The following is an 11,480-nucleotide window of genomic DNA, read 5'->3' on the forward strand; positions in this document are numbered from 1 at the left end:
GCTTCGAGCTCCAGCTTGCTCTGAGCACCATCTGCTTGGAACTCCATCTTACTGGGAGCAACATCTTCTGGGAGCTCCGTCTGAGCTACAATCACTGAAGCTCCATCTTGCCCTGAGCACCATACGCTTGCTGCTCCATCTTATTCTAAGCACCATCTACTCTGAGCTTCATCTTGCTCAGAGCTCCATCTACTCTGAGCTCCAGGCACAATTTGCTGAGAGCTACATCTGCTCCCAAAGGACAATTTTAAAATTTATAAACAAGGAGAAAACAATGAACCCAAAGAAAAGGCACCCTACAGATTGGGATAGAATTATAGAAAATCAGGTAACCCAAAAGAACTGTTATCTAACATATGCAAGAAACTAAAGGTACTAAGTGGACATAATGATAAAGCAACTAAAACCTTTATTTATCTCAACAACCTGCCACTGGCATAAAAACGGAAACGCTACCCAATGGACAGAATGAGGGAGTCCCACATGCCACCCAAATGAATGTACACTGAACGCATTTTTCGACACAACACAAAAAGACACAATGGGAAAATAATAAACGATTTTGAGCAAACTGGATAACCACATGAAAAAGAGTGAAACAGGACAAAAATCGATGTAAATGACACTGAAGGCCTAAACTCAATCTTGAAACCATTTACTTCCCTCGGGAAACAATGGGTAAGCACATAGTTTAGAAGACTAATCTATGCACACAGTTGCAAAATGTGAAATATAAAAAGAAAAAGAAAAATTAGAAGGAAAAAAACCATAGACGATCCCATGGATTGGCAATGTTTTCACTACACATGGAAGTCACCACTAATATGCAAACACGTGGAACAACGGAAAACATCGGATCTTATGCTTCGAAAAGAAAACAATGAACAGAAGACAAGGTGCCTCACAGACTGAAAGAAAACTATGGAAAATCCTGTCTTTGAAAGGGGCCGTTATAAAATATGTGAAAGAAACTAACACTACCGTGTGGGGGAAACAAAAACAGAAAAAGAAACAAACACCCAAGCTAAGTCTGGGCAAAGGACCTGAATAGACGTGTCTGCAAAGCAGATGTCAAACTGACTCACAGGGAAAAGAAAAGTCTCTCAAAAGCGCTAATCCTCACAAGAACGTCAAGGAAAACCGCACTGAGATACAGCTTCCATCCACATAGACTGAATGTTACCTAAAACAGAAATAAAAGTGTTAAAAGGAAACAACTAGTATAGACTTTCAGAAGGGGAAACTCTTCTCATACACTATTGGTGGGAATGTCAATGTCTACACACACTAGGAAAAACAGCTGGAAGTGCCTCAAACAAAGTAAAAACGCCATCTCATCTAGGCATCATTCCATTCCTATGTGGAAGAGATACCTGCCTTGCCCTCCGCACTGCAGTACTCACGACAGTCTAGATAGGAAATGCACCTACCTGTTCATTCATTGATGAAGGGACGAGGAAACTGCAATATACACCCAGAGCAGAATATTCTTCAATCATAGAAATGGGGGAAATCTCTTCACTTGCAGCCACATGGAAAAACCTGAGGAACATTATGTTAAATGAAATAAGCCAGGCAGAGAAAGGCATATACTGCATCATCTCATGCATGTCGAATCTAAAACACTTGACCTCACAGAGGTAGAAAGTTCAACAGTGGTTACCACCAGAGGCTGTGGGGAAGGGAGGCCTAGGGAGGGATTGGTAATGGGTGCAAAGTTACACTTAGAAAACAGATCAGTCCTGCCCTTCTCTTCTACAGCAGGGTGACCAGGGTTAATATTGTAGTGAATTTTCCAAACAGCTGGAAAGGGTTCTGAGTATCATTTCCACAGACAAATAATACCTAGAGGACTTCATAGATGCTAAATATTGTGATTTGATCAATATGCTAGGTGTACCCATATCAAAATGGCCCCTGTATCTTCTAGTTATATGCATATTCTCTAGGGCAATCTCTTTAAAAAAAAAAAAAAGGAAAGGATACCAATGACGCTAAAATTTACATGGAACCATGAAACACCTTGAATTTCAAAGCAACCCTGAAAATACAAAGTTCATGGAATGCATCACTGTCTTCCATTTGAAATTATACTGAAAAGCCAGTTATCTACACAATAGATGACTGGCACTAACCGAGAAACCCAGACCAACAGATGGAATGAGGGAGCTCAATCACGAACCCAAATTCCTAGGGAGAGTACACGTTCTGTAAAAGAACACTGAAAGACACAACGAAGAAGAGGAAATCTGTTTAGTAAATGGATTTGAAAACTGGATATCCCTACGTAAGTAAAACAGGACCCCTATTGTGTAAGAAGGCCAAGGTTTAACTCAAAATGAATTAGAGACTCATAAACAAAAGCTGAATGCATCAGACTCTTCCAATGAGAAGACATACGGTGTGGGTATATTTAGGTCAATGTGGATCTGTGCTCACAGTATGTCAAAACAAAATATAAAATACAGGGGAAAAACTCATAGGTGATGGACTAGTTTGGTCATGATTCTGGTTTTCCTCATCAGTCACCTACATCAAAGGACAACAAGAAAACAGACACACAGGGGACTGCATCATACGTTAGAGTTTGTGCCCAAGCAGATTTTTAAAAAATCCAAATAAAATAAAAAATTATCCTGAAGTTTACAAGAAAAGTTTCTGCAAACCTACATCTGATGAAAGGTTTTCTTTAAAATGTCTAGGCAACAAACACTACTTACTAGCAAAAACACAAAAGAGAAACTAATAACTAAACAAAATGGGGCCAAAGAACCTAAACAGACATTTCTGCAAAGAAGACGTAACATTGAAAACAAGTTTTAAAAACTTACATAACATCACAAATCATGAGAACGATGTAAATCAAAACAACACACAGCATCTCACTATAATTCATATGAACGTTATCAAAGCAATAAAATACATTAAGAGGCACAAAGGCTGGTGTAAATTTCCACAGAGGAATTCATTTGGTAAGAACGTTAATCAGTATACAAACTACAGAAACCAGTGGGAGGTTCCTCCAAAAGTTTAACCTACACCTACCACTTCATCTAACAAGTGTACTACTAAGTATACTTTCAGGGCAAAAGAAATCAGTCCATGCAAGAGGCGTCTGCCATCCTATGTGGACTGCAGCACTATTCACAACTGCCAAGACAAAGAATAGACTTACCTGCCCATCCGCAGATGAAGGGATACTTAGTGGATGTACACAAATAGAATCGTCTTCAGCCAGAAAACCAGAATGAAATTTGATCATTTGCTGCCACACTGTTGAACCTGGAGGACATCGTGGTATATGACCTAAGACAGGCAGAAAAGAACCATCAATGTAGAATCCAAAATAAAAGGCTTCACTGCACAGGTCTAGAAAACACAATAATAGTTACTAAAGGTTGGAGGGAAGAAGGGGGATGGGCAGAGGTCAGAAATAGGCACAAAGTTACACTTAGATGAGAGGAATGAATTGTTCCTGGCTGTTCCACAGTCAAGTGACCAGAGGTTAACACAACATCACACCCTTTTCACAAAATCTGGGAGATTCCAAATGTTTTCACCACAAAGAAATTAACAACTGTTTCTGATACTAGAGCCTCTAAATATCCTGATTTTATCATTCATCTGTGTCTGCATTAATCAAAATGCCCCATTCTAAACTCCCCCCATTGTATACCTTTACTACATGACCAACCTTTTATAAAAAGATGTAAATACACAATGCTGACATTCATGTGGACCACAAAACACACTGAATTTCCAAAGCAATTCTGAGAAATCCAAACTACCTTGGTAGTGTCACACTTCCCGATGTTAAATTTCATTGAAAAGCTAGGGACCCCATTCCACACAGAGCAGTGGAACAGATTAGAGAACCCAGACATAAACCCTCACCCCTAACACCATCTGATCTTCAACAAAAATGCACAAAAATAAGCTTTGGAGAAAGGACTCCCTCCTTTCAATAGATGGCACTGGCATAAATGACTAGCCAGCTGCAGAAGAAAAACAGTGGGCCCCATGTCTCACGGTGTACAGACATAAACTCAAGATGAATGAAAGATGTAAATGCAAGACCTCACATATGAAAAGCCTGCAGGAGAACCTAGAAACACTCTTCCTGACAGAGGATTTGGCACAGCATGGATGTGTCTCAGTCTCCAAAAGCAAGTGCAACTAAAACAATTATCGCCCAGTGGCACCTAATACACAGAAGAGCTGCCGCACAGAAGAAATGACCAACAGAGTGAACAGATGGCCTGCACGATGGGAGAAAATGTTCCCACACATGCATCTGATGAAGGCTAATATCCAGGATCTACCTTAAAGATGTTAAGCAAATCAATCAGGAAAACAAAAACTCAATGAAGAAAGGGCAAGGGGCAGGAAAACATGCACCTCAAAAGAAGGCTTACAGCAACCAACAGACGTGACAACATTTCTCTACCTCAGTCATCATCAGAAAAAGACAAAGCAAAAGGCCCACGAGATAGTACTGCACACTGGCCAGAATGACGATTAGGACACGGTCCGCAAGAACGAATGCAGGCGAGGCAGAGAAGAGGGACGCTGCTCTGCTGCTGGTGGAAATGCAAACCAGTTCAGACACCATGGAAAGCTACGTGGGGATTTCTCAAATGACTTTCTCCACATCACGAATACTCACAAAAATGTCCATGAAAACCATGCTAACATTCCGTCTCCTTCCACTCACTATGAATACTACCAAAAACAAAACACACATTTTTGAAGGCGCCAGCCAGTGTAGACTTACAGAAAGGTAACCCCTTCGACACTATTGGTGGAGATGTAAACTAGTATACACACTATGAGAAACAGCAAGAGGTTCCTGAAAAACTTCACAGTACAACTATCATGTTAGCTGGCAGCCCCACCACTGGTTCCACATTTTAAGCCGTTGAAATCCCTGGGCTGAAGAGAGCTATCTGCCTTCCATGGGTACTGAGGCACTTGTAACTGTGGCCAGGGTACAGAACCAGCCCACCTGTCCACACACAGCTGCAGGGATGAAGAAACTGCTGTACAGATACACCAATGAGTATGTTCCAGCCATAAAGCTCTGGGAAATCCTGCCATCTGGAGCCACATGAAGAAACCTGGAGATCATCAGGTCCAACGAATGAGCCTGGCAGACAATGTCCCATTCCACACCATCTCAGGCATGCACTGAAAACATCTTCATCTCCTAGAAGCAGAAAGTTCAATAGGGGTTACTAGAGGTCACTGGGAAGATGGAGAGGATCTGGGAAGGAATCAGCAATGGGTAAAAAGTTACCCTCAGATGACAGCAATCAATTCTGGTCTTCTATTCCACAGCAGGGTGACTGGCCTTAACACAAGTATATTATATGTTTCAAAGTAGCTAGAAGAAAATATTCTGAATGTTATTACCACACAAAAAAATCATAAGTATAGAATGTGAAGAGATGCTAAATAACCCAATTTGATCACTATTCAACATATACATGTATCAAAATCTTCCCTGTACCCTCTAATTATATACATTTATATATGGCAAATGGTATTTTAAGATATATAAAGAAAACAATGCCAAAATTCTCATGGAAATGTGAAACACCCTGAATTTCCAAAGTTATCCTGAGAAACAAGCCATGTGGCATGTATCACATTCCCTGAGTTCCAATTAAATGAAAATCCCTAGTTAACCAACCCATAAGTCACTGGTAAACACAGAGAAATACAGACCAGTGAGCAAAATGAGGGCGTTAAATAATAAACACAAATTTATATAGAGTGAACACATTTTTCAAAACACTACCAAAGTGACAAAATGGGGAAGGTTTTCAAAACTAGGTATCCATATGCAAAAGAATAATACATGACTCTTATGGTATGAAATACACAATAATCAACTGAAAAGGGCTAAAGATTATACACAAAACTTGCAACCATAAAGCTCTTATAAAGACAACCTCAGGTGTGTGTATATTTATTGCAACTTGGATGTATGCTCACGATTTGCAAAAACTAACAAAAATACAAGGAAAAGAAAATCATGGACAATGGACTGCTTTGGTAGTGATTTTGTTTTTTCTTGATTAGTAACCAACAGCACAGATAACCAAGAAATTATACACATGTGGGGCCACATCAAACTGAAGAGTCTGTGCCTAATAAACAATGAACAAAATGAAAAAGCATACTAAAAATTATGAGAAAAGTTTGGGCAAACATTCAGTTGGATAAGAAGCTATTTTTCAAAAGGTACAAGCCAGTAACAATACCAGCTGGCCAAAAAAGCAGAAAAATAACCAAACCAAATAACCTGAAGAGATATTTGTGCAGACAAGAAACTGACCCAGCATTTGCAAAAACGTGGTTACCATTACCACGCATGAGAAAAATGAAGATCAAAACCACCCTCAGATCTTATCTCACTCCAACTAGAATGAACATTACAAACAGATTATAATATTTAAAAAGACAACTTCTAGTATGAATTTCCACAAAGGGAACTGTTTGTGGAAACGTAAATTAGTATTAACGCTGTAAAAAACAGTTGGGAGTCATGCAAAGAATAGAAAAGAAAACTACCATACCATCTAGCATTCCCACTACTGGGTACACATTCAACCTACCTGTCCATCCACAGATAAAGGGATCAAGAAACTCTCGTTATGTATACAATAGGGAATGTTCTTCGGCCAACAAAATGAAACAGTGTCATGTGGAGCAACCCAGATAAACCTGGAAAACATTGTTAAATGTAATGAGCTGGGCCAAGAAAGACAAACACTGAATCTTAAGATGTCTATCTTAAAGAGGTAGAAAGCGCAATATTGGTTACCAGGGACTGGGAGATAGAGGGGGAGTAGGGATTGGTTATGGAAGCAATGTTATCTCAACCTTAAAGGAATAAATCTGAGTGGTCTCCTCCTCAGCCTGGTGACTGGAGTTAACAATATTATATTTTTCAAAAGAACAAGAAAAAAGAATTTTGAGTGTTCTTGCCACACAAAAATAGTACCTTATGAGGGAACAGAGATCCTTAATACCCTGATTTGATCATTACCCAATCTATATGTGTGAAAGTGTACCCCTAATTATGCACCTTTATGTAGCAAAACAAAAGTTAACAGAAATAAATACACATTGCTAAAAATCACTGGGAACCATAAGAGCAATTCATATCTAAAGGAATGCTGAGAAATACAATCAAAGTGAGGACCCACAATCCTCGATATTAAATCACACCGCCAAGCTGCAGTTATGCAGCAGACATACGGTACTTGCATAAAAACAACACCTAGAACTGTGGACAAAAACGGGGAGGACAAAACAAGATCAACGCAAATATGAACACAGTCAACCCACTTTGATAAAGACCACCACAATGTGGAAGGCAGAGTCTGCTCAATGAATACCTTTGAGAAAAATGGTATCTGGATGCAGAACAGAGAAACAGGACCCTGATTTGACATGATGTTTGAAATTCAACACCCCACCCTCACCCCTGGCAAAAAACAAAAAAGCAAATAAAAACCCCGAAGACCCGAATAAAAGATCATAAACCACAAATTGTTTTTAACTAAAACACAGGTTGAGCACATATTCTGGGTCACTTGAATCTCTTGCTCACCTTTGCAAAAAGAAAAAGAAACACCCTGGAAGAAAAACCTCATTGACAATTAAATGCTTTGTCACTGGTAAGTATTTTCTTATATGGCTGACCAAAATTACATGCATAAAACACAAAAATAAACATGGACTACATCAACCTGAAAAGTTTCTGCACAGCAAAGAAACTACTTTCCAAATAAAAAAGCATCATATAGATTAGACCAAAATTTCGGATGATCATGTAATTCATGAGTTGTCATCTTAGGTGTACACAAAAAATACCACAAAGTAGCAAAAGAATCTAATACTTCGCGAAGGACCTGAACAGACAATTCTGCAACATAAAATCGAACAACAGATAAAAGATCCTCAAAATTAACTATCCAACAAAGTTAACTGTGTGTGGTTTAATGAAAACCACACACAGATAATCTCACACTTATTGAATATTCCTAGAAAGGTTTTTAAAAATAGGAGAGGTCAGGCTCGGTCGCTCACGCCAGTGATCCCAGAACTTTGGGAGTCCGAGGGAGCAGATCACCCAAGGTCGAATTTGAGACCAGCCTGATCAATATGGAGAAGCCCCGTCTTTACCACTGATACAAAAATGAGCCTGGCGTGGTGGCGGGCCCCTGTAGTCCCGGCTACTCAGGAGGCTGAGATGGGAAAATTGCTTGAGCCCGGGAGCGCAGGTTACAGTGAGGCCAGATGGCACCACTGCACTCCAGCCTGGGCAGCGCGAGATTGTCTCCAAAGGAAAAAAAGAAAAGGAACGCCGGTAAGGTTTTGGAGAAAAGCGAGCTGTAAATGAAAACGAAATCAGAATACACACCACGGAAAACAGCTAAATACCTGGAGACTCCTCAGAGAATTGACACTACAGATGTCCCCTGCTCTACTGTGCTCTAGCGAGGTCTTTTTCTAAAGGTCCTGGGACATCAAAATAACCCTGGACCTCAGCTCAGAGGCCCAGGGGCTCGGAGGGTCCCAGGTCCCGCGCTTCGCCGCAGCCTCTGGGACAGGCGCTCCTATACACTGGACGCGGGTCGCACGCCGTTCCCGGCCGGGATGCGGATGCTGGGGCGGCCAGGACCCCACAACCGCCGCCATGCAGACCACTGGGGCCCCGAGGCCCACAAGGAGTCAGGGCCCAAAAGGGAGCGGCGGGGAAGGAGCAGGGAGGCCCGGAGGGTTCCCGGTGGGGTCCATGTCCCGCCACTTACCGCGCACGCCTGCCTCCTGCTGCCCCATCACATGGAAGCCACCAAAGCTTCTCCGAAGCTCGCTGGGACCGCGCGGCCGCTTCTGGCCGCCGCTTCTGCCGGCTGGTCCCGCGCCGCCGCTTCTGGACGCCACTGCATCTGCCGGCTGGTCCCCGAACGCCGCTTCTGGACACCGCGGCTTCTGCCGGCATGTCCCGCGTCGCAGCTTCTGGCCGCCGCTTTCGCTCGCTCTGACCAAGACGCAGCGGCTTCTACCGGCCCCGCGGGAAGCGCCGTTTTCCGTAGAGGCGCGCACGCTGGCAGCGTCCCTAGCGACTGGCTGACGCACCACCCCCTCTTAAAGGGGCCGCGGCTCAGACTGCACAGCAGCAGCCTCGCGTTGGGGCACTGGCCGAGCCTCCGCCCAGCCCCAGCGGTGGACGAAAGGCCCCAGTCTGTCCTGGAGGTGGCAGGAGTGGAGCCCTGTGACCCCAGCCCCGAGATCGGCTCCCTTTGCCTGGGGAGCTTCCAGGACCTGCCCCTGCCCTCCTCTGGACCTCAGCTTCACAATCCGCAAAGGAAGCGGCCTGGCCGGAGCTCTGGGGTCCCTCAAGCGCGGCGCCTCAGGATGCAGGGCGGGCTCCCTGGTCCCTCTGCAGAGGGGGCCTTAGAACCACGGAAATCGGGGACTGGAGGGACAGTCCCGAGGGCAGCAGGGCCTCCCCGGCCTCCCTGTCCCATCCGTCCTGTGGGAGCCCGGGGGCCTCGCTAGGGCCCAGACACCGCGGCCTCACCGGGGCTGCCTGGATCACCTGCTCCCCAGGAGGCAGGCAGGGGCCCTGGGTCCAGCACTGCTGCACCTCACCTCCATCCTAGGTCAGCCCCAGAGGGACCCTGCGGACTGGATCCAGCCAGCCCCTTCCCAGGGAGAGGGACCCGCATCGCATCTGTCTCTGTGACACCCACGGGAGGGCCGCGCTGGCCTCTCCCGGGGATCTGGGGCGAGGCGGGGGAATCCCAGCCACCTGGCCCACATGCTGAAACCTCGTCTCTACTACAAATACAAAAATTAACTGGGCGTGGTGGCGCCCGTCTGTAATCCCAGCTACTGGAGGGGCTGAGGCAGGAGAACCGCTTGACCCCGAGGAGGAGGTTGCAGATCTGGGGTCACTGCAGTCCCCGCCTCCCAGGCTGAAGCAATTCTGCCTCAGCTTCCTGAGTAGCTGGGATTACAGGCACTCACCACCGTGCGCGACTAATGTTTGTATTTTTAGTAAAGACAGGGTTTCACCATGTTGCCCAGGCTGGGCTCAAACTCCTGACATTGCGATCTGCCATCTTGGCCTCCCAAAGTGCTGAGATTACAGGTGTGAGCCACCTTGCCCGGCCGAGTCAGGAGTTCAAGACCAGCCTTACCAACATGCTGAAACCACGTCTCTACTACAAATACAAAAATTAGATACCTGTAATCCCAGCTACTTGGGAGGCTGAAGCATGAGAATCCCTTGAACAGAGAAGGCAGAGGTTGCAGTGAGCCGAGATCTAGCCACTGTACTCCAGCCTGGGCGACAGAGAGAGACTTCGTCTCAAAACAAAATAATATTCAAAATGGTAAAGACAGAAAGTAGAATGGTGGTTGCCAGGGGCTGGCAGAGGAGGGAACCGGGAGTTTGTATTTAACGGGTAGAGAGTTTTAATCTTACAAGATGAAAAGAACCATCTGGGCATGGTGGCTCACACCTGTAATCCCAGCATTTTGGGAGGCCGAGGCGGGCAGATCACCTGAGGTCAGGAGTTTGAGACCAGCCTGGCCAACATGGAGATATCTCACCTCTACCAAAAATACAAAAATTAGCTGGGTGTGGTTGCAGACGCCTGTAATCCCAGCTACATAGGAGGCTGAGGCAGAATTGCTTCAACTTGGGAGGTAGAAGTTGCAGTGAGCCGTGATCCTGCCACTGCACTCCAGCCTGGGTGACAGAAGGAGACTCTGTCTCAAAAAAAGAAAGAGAAAAGAGCCATGGAGACTGATGGCGGTGATGGGTGCATGACGTTATGAATACATTTAGTATGTTTAATGTGACTAAACTCTACCTAAAAACAGTCAGAAAGGTAGATTTTAGGTTAAGTATAAATTACCACAATATTTTAAAAACTGAAAGAAAATCAGGAGCAAAGATTTTACCAAAGCAACGTGTAGATGGCGGGTGCATGAAAAAGGTATTCGACATCATTAGCCATTAGGGAGGTGAACATTAAAACCACAATATTACTACGGAGCTATCAAAAATTACTGCAGACTTACCAATGGCTAAAATAAAACATAACGGTAGTGCCAAATGCTGGAGAAACTGGATCATTTATACATTGCCGATGAGAATGTATTTTATATTATAAAGTATATCGAGTACAGCTGTTCTCGAATATACTTTAGTACTTTCTTAAATGTGCAGAAATCACATGCATTCCTATACACCAATAACAGACTTAAAGAGAGCCAAATCAAGAACAAACTTGCATTCACAATTGCCACAAAGAGAATAAAATACCTAGGAATACAACTAACAAGGAATGTAAAGGACCTCTTCAAGGAGAACTACAAGCCACTGCTCAACGAAATAAGAGAGGACACAAACAGATGGAGAAACATTCCATGTTCATGGTTAGGAAGAATCA

General features: G+C 44.0%; 1 long non-coding RNA gene across 1 annotated transcript in view; it reads right to left on the minus strand.

Moving 5' to 3' along the window:
* Positions 1 to 9,139: 9,139 nt before the first annotated feature.
* LOC119469852 overlaps positions 9,140 to 11,480 on the minus strand; it is a 19,891-nt gene continuing 17,550 nt past the window's right edge. The window contains exon 3 of the long non-coding RNA XR_005198702.1: positions 9,140 to 9,264. This is a non-coding gene — a long non-coding RNA (uncharacterized LOC119469852). The remainder of the gene's footprint in view (positions 9,265 to 11,480) is intronic.

The sequence above is a fragment of the Cebus imitator genome, unplaced genomic scaffold (genome assembly GCF_001604975.1).
Source record: "Cebus imitator isolate Cc_AM_T3 unplaced genomic scaffold, Cebus_imitator-1.0 Scaffold901, whole genome shotgun sequence".
Taxonomy (NCBI): Eukaryota; Metazoa; Chordata; class Mammalia; order Primates; family Cebidae; genus Cebus; species Cebus imitator.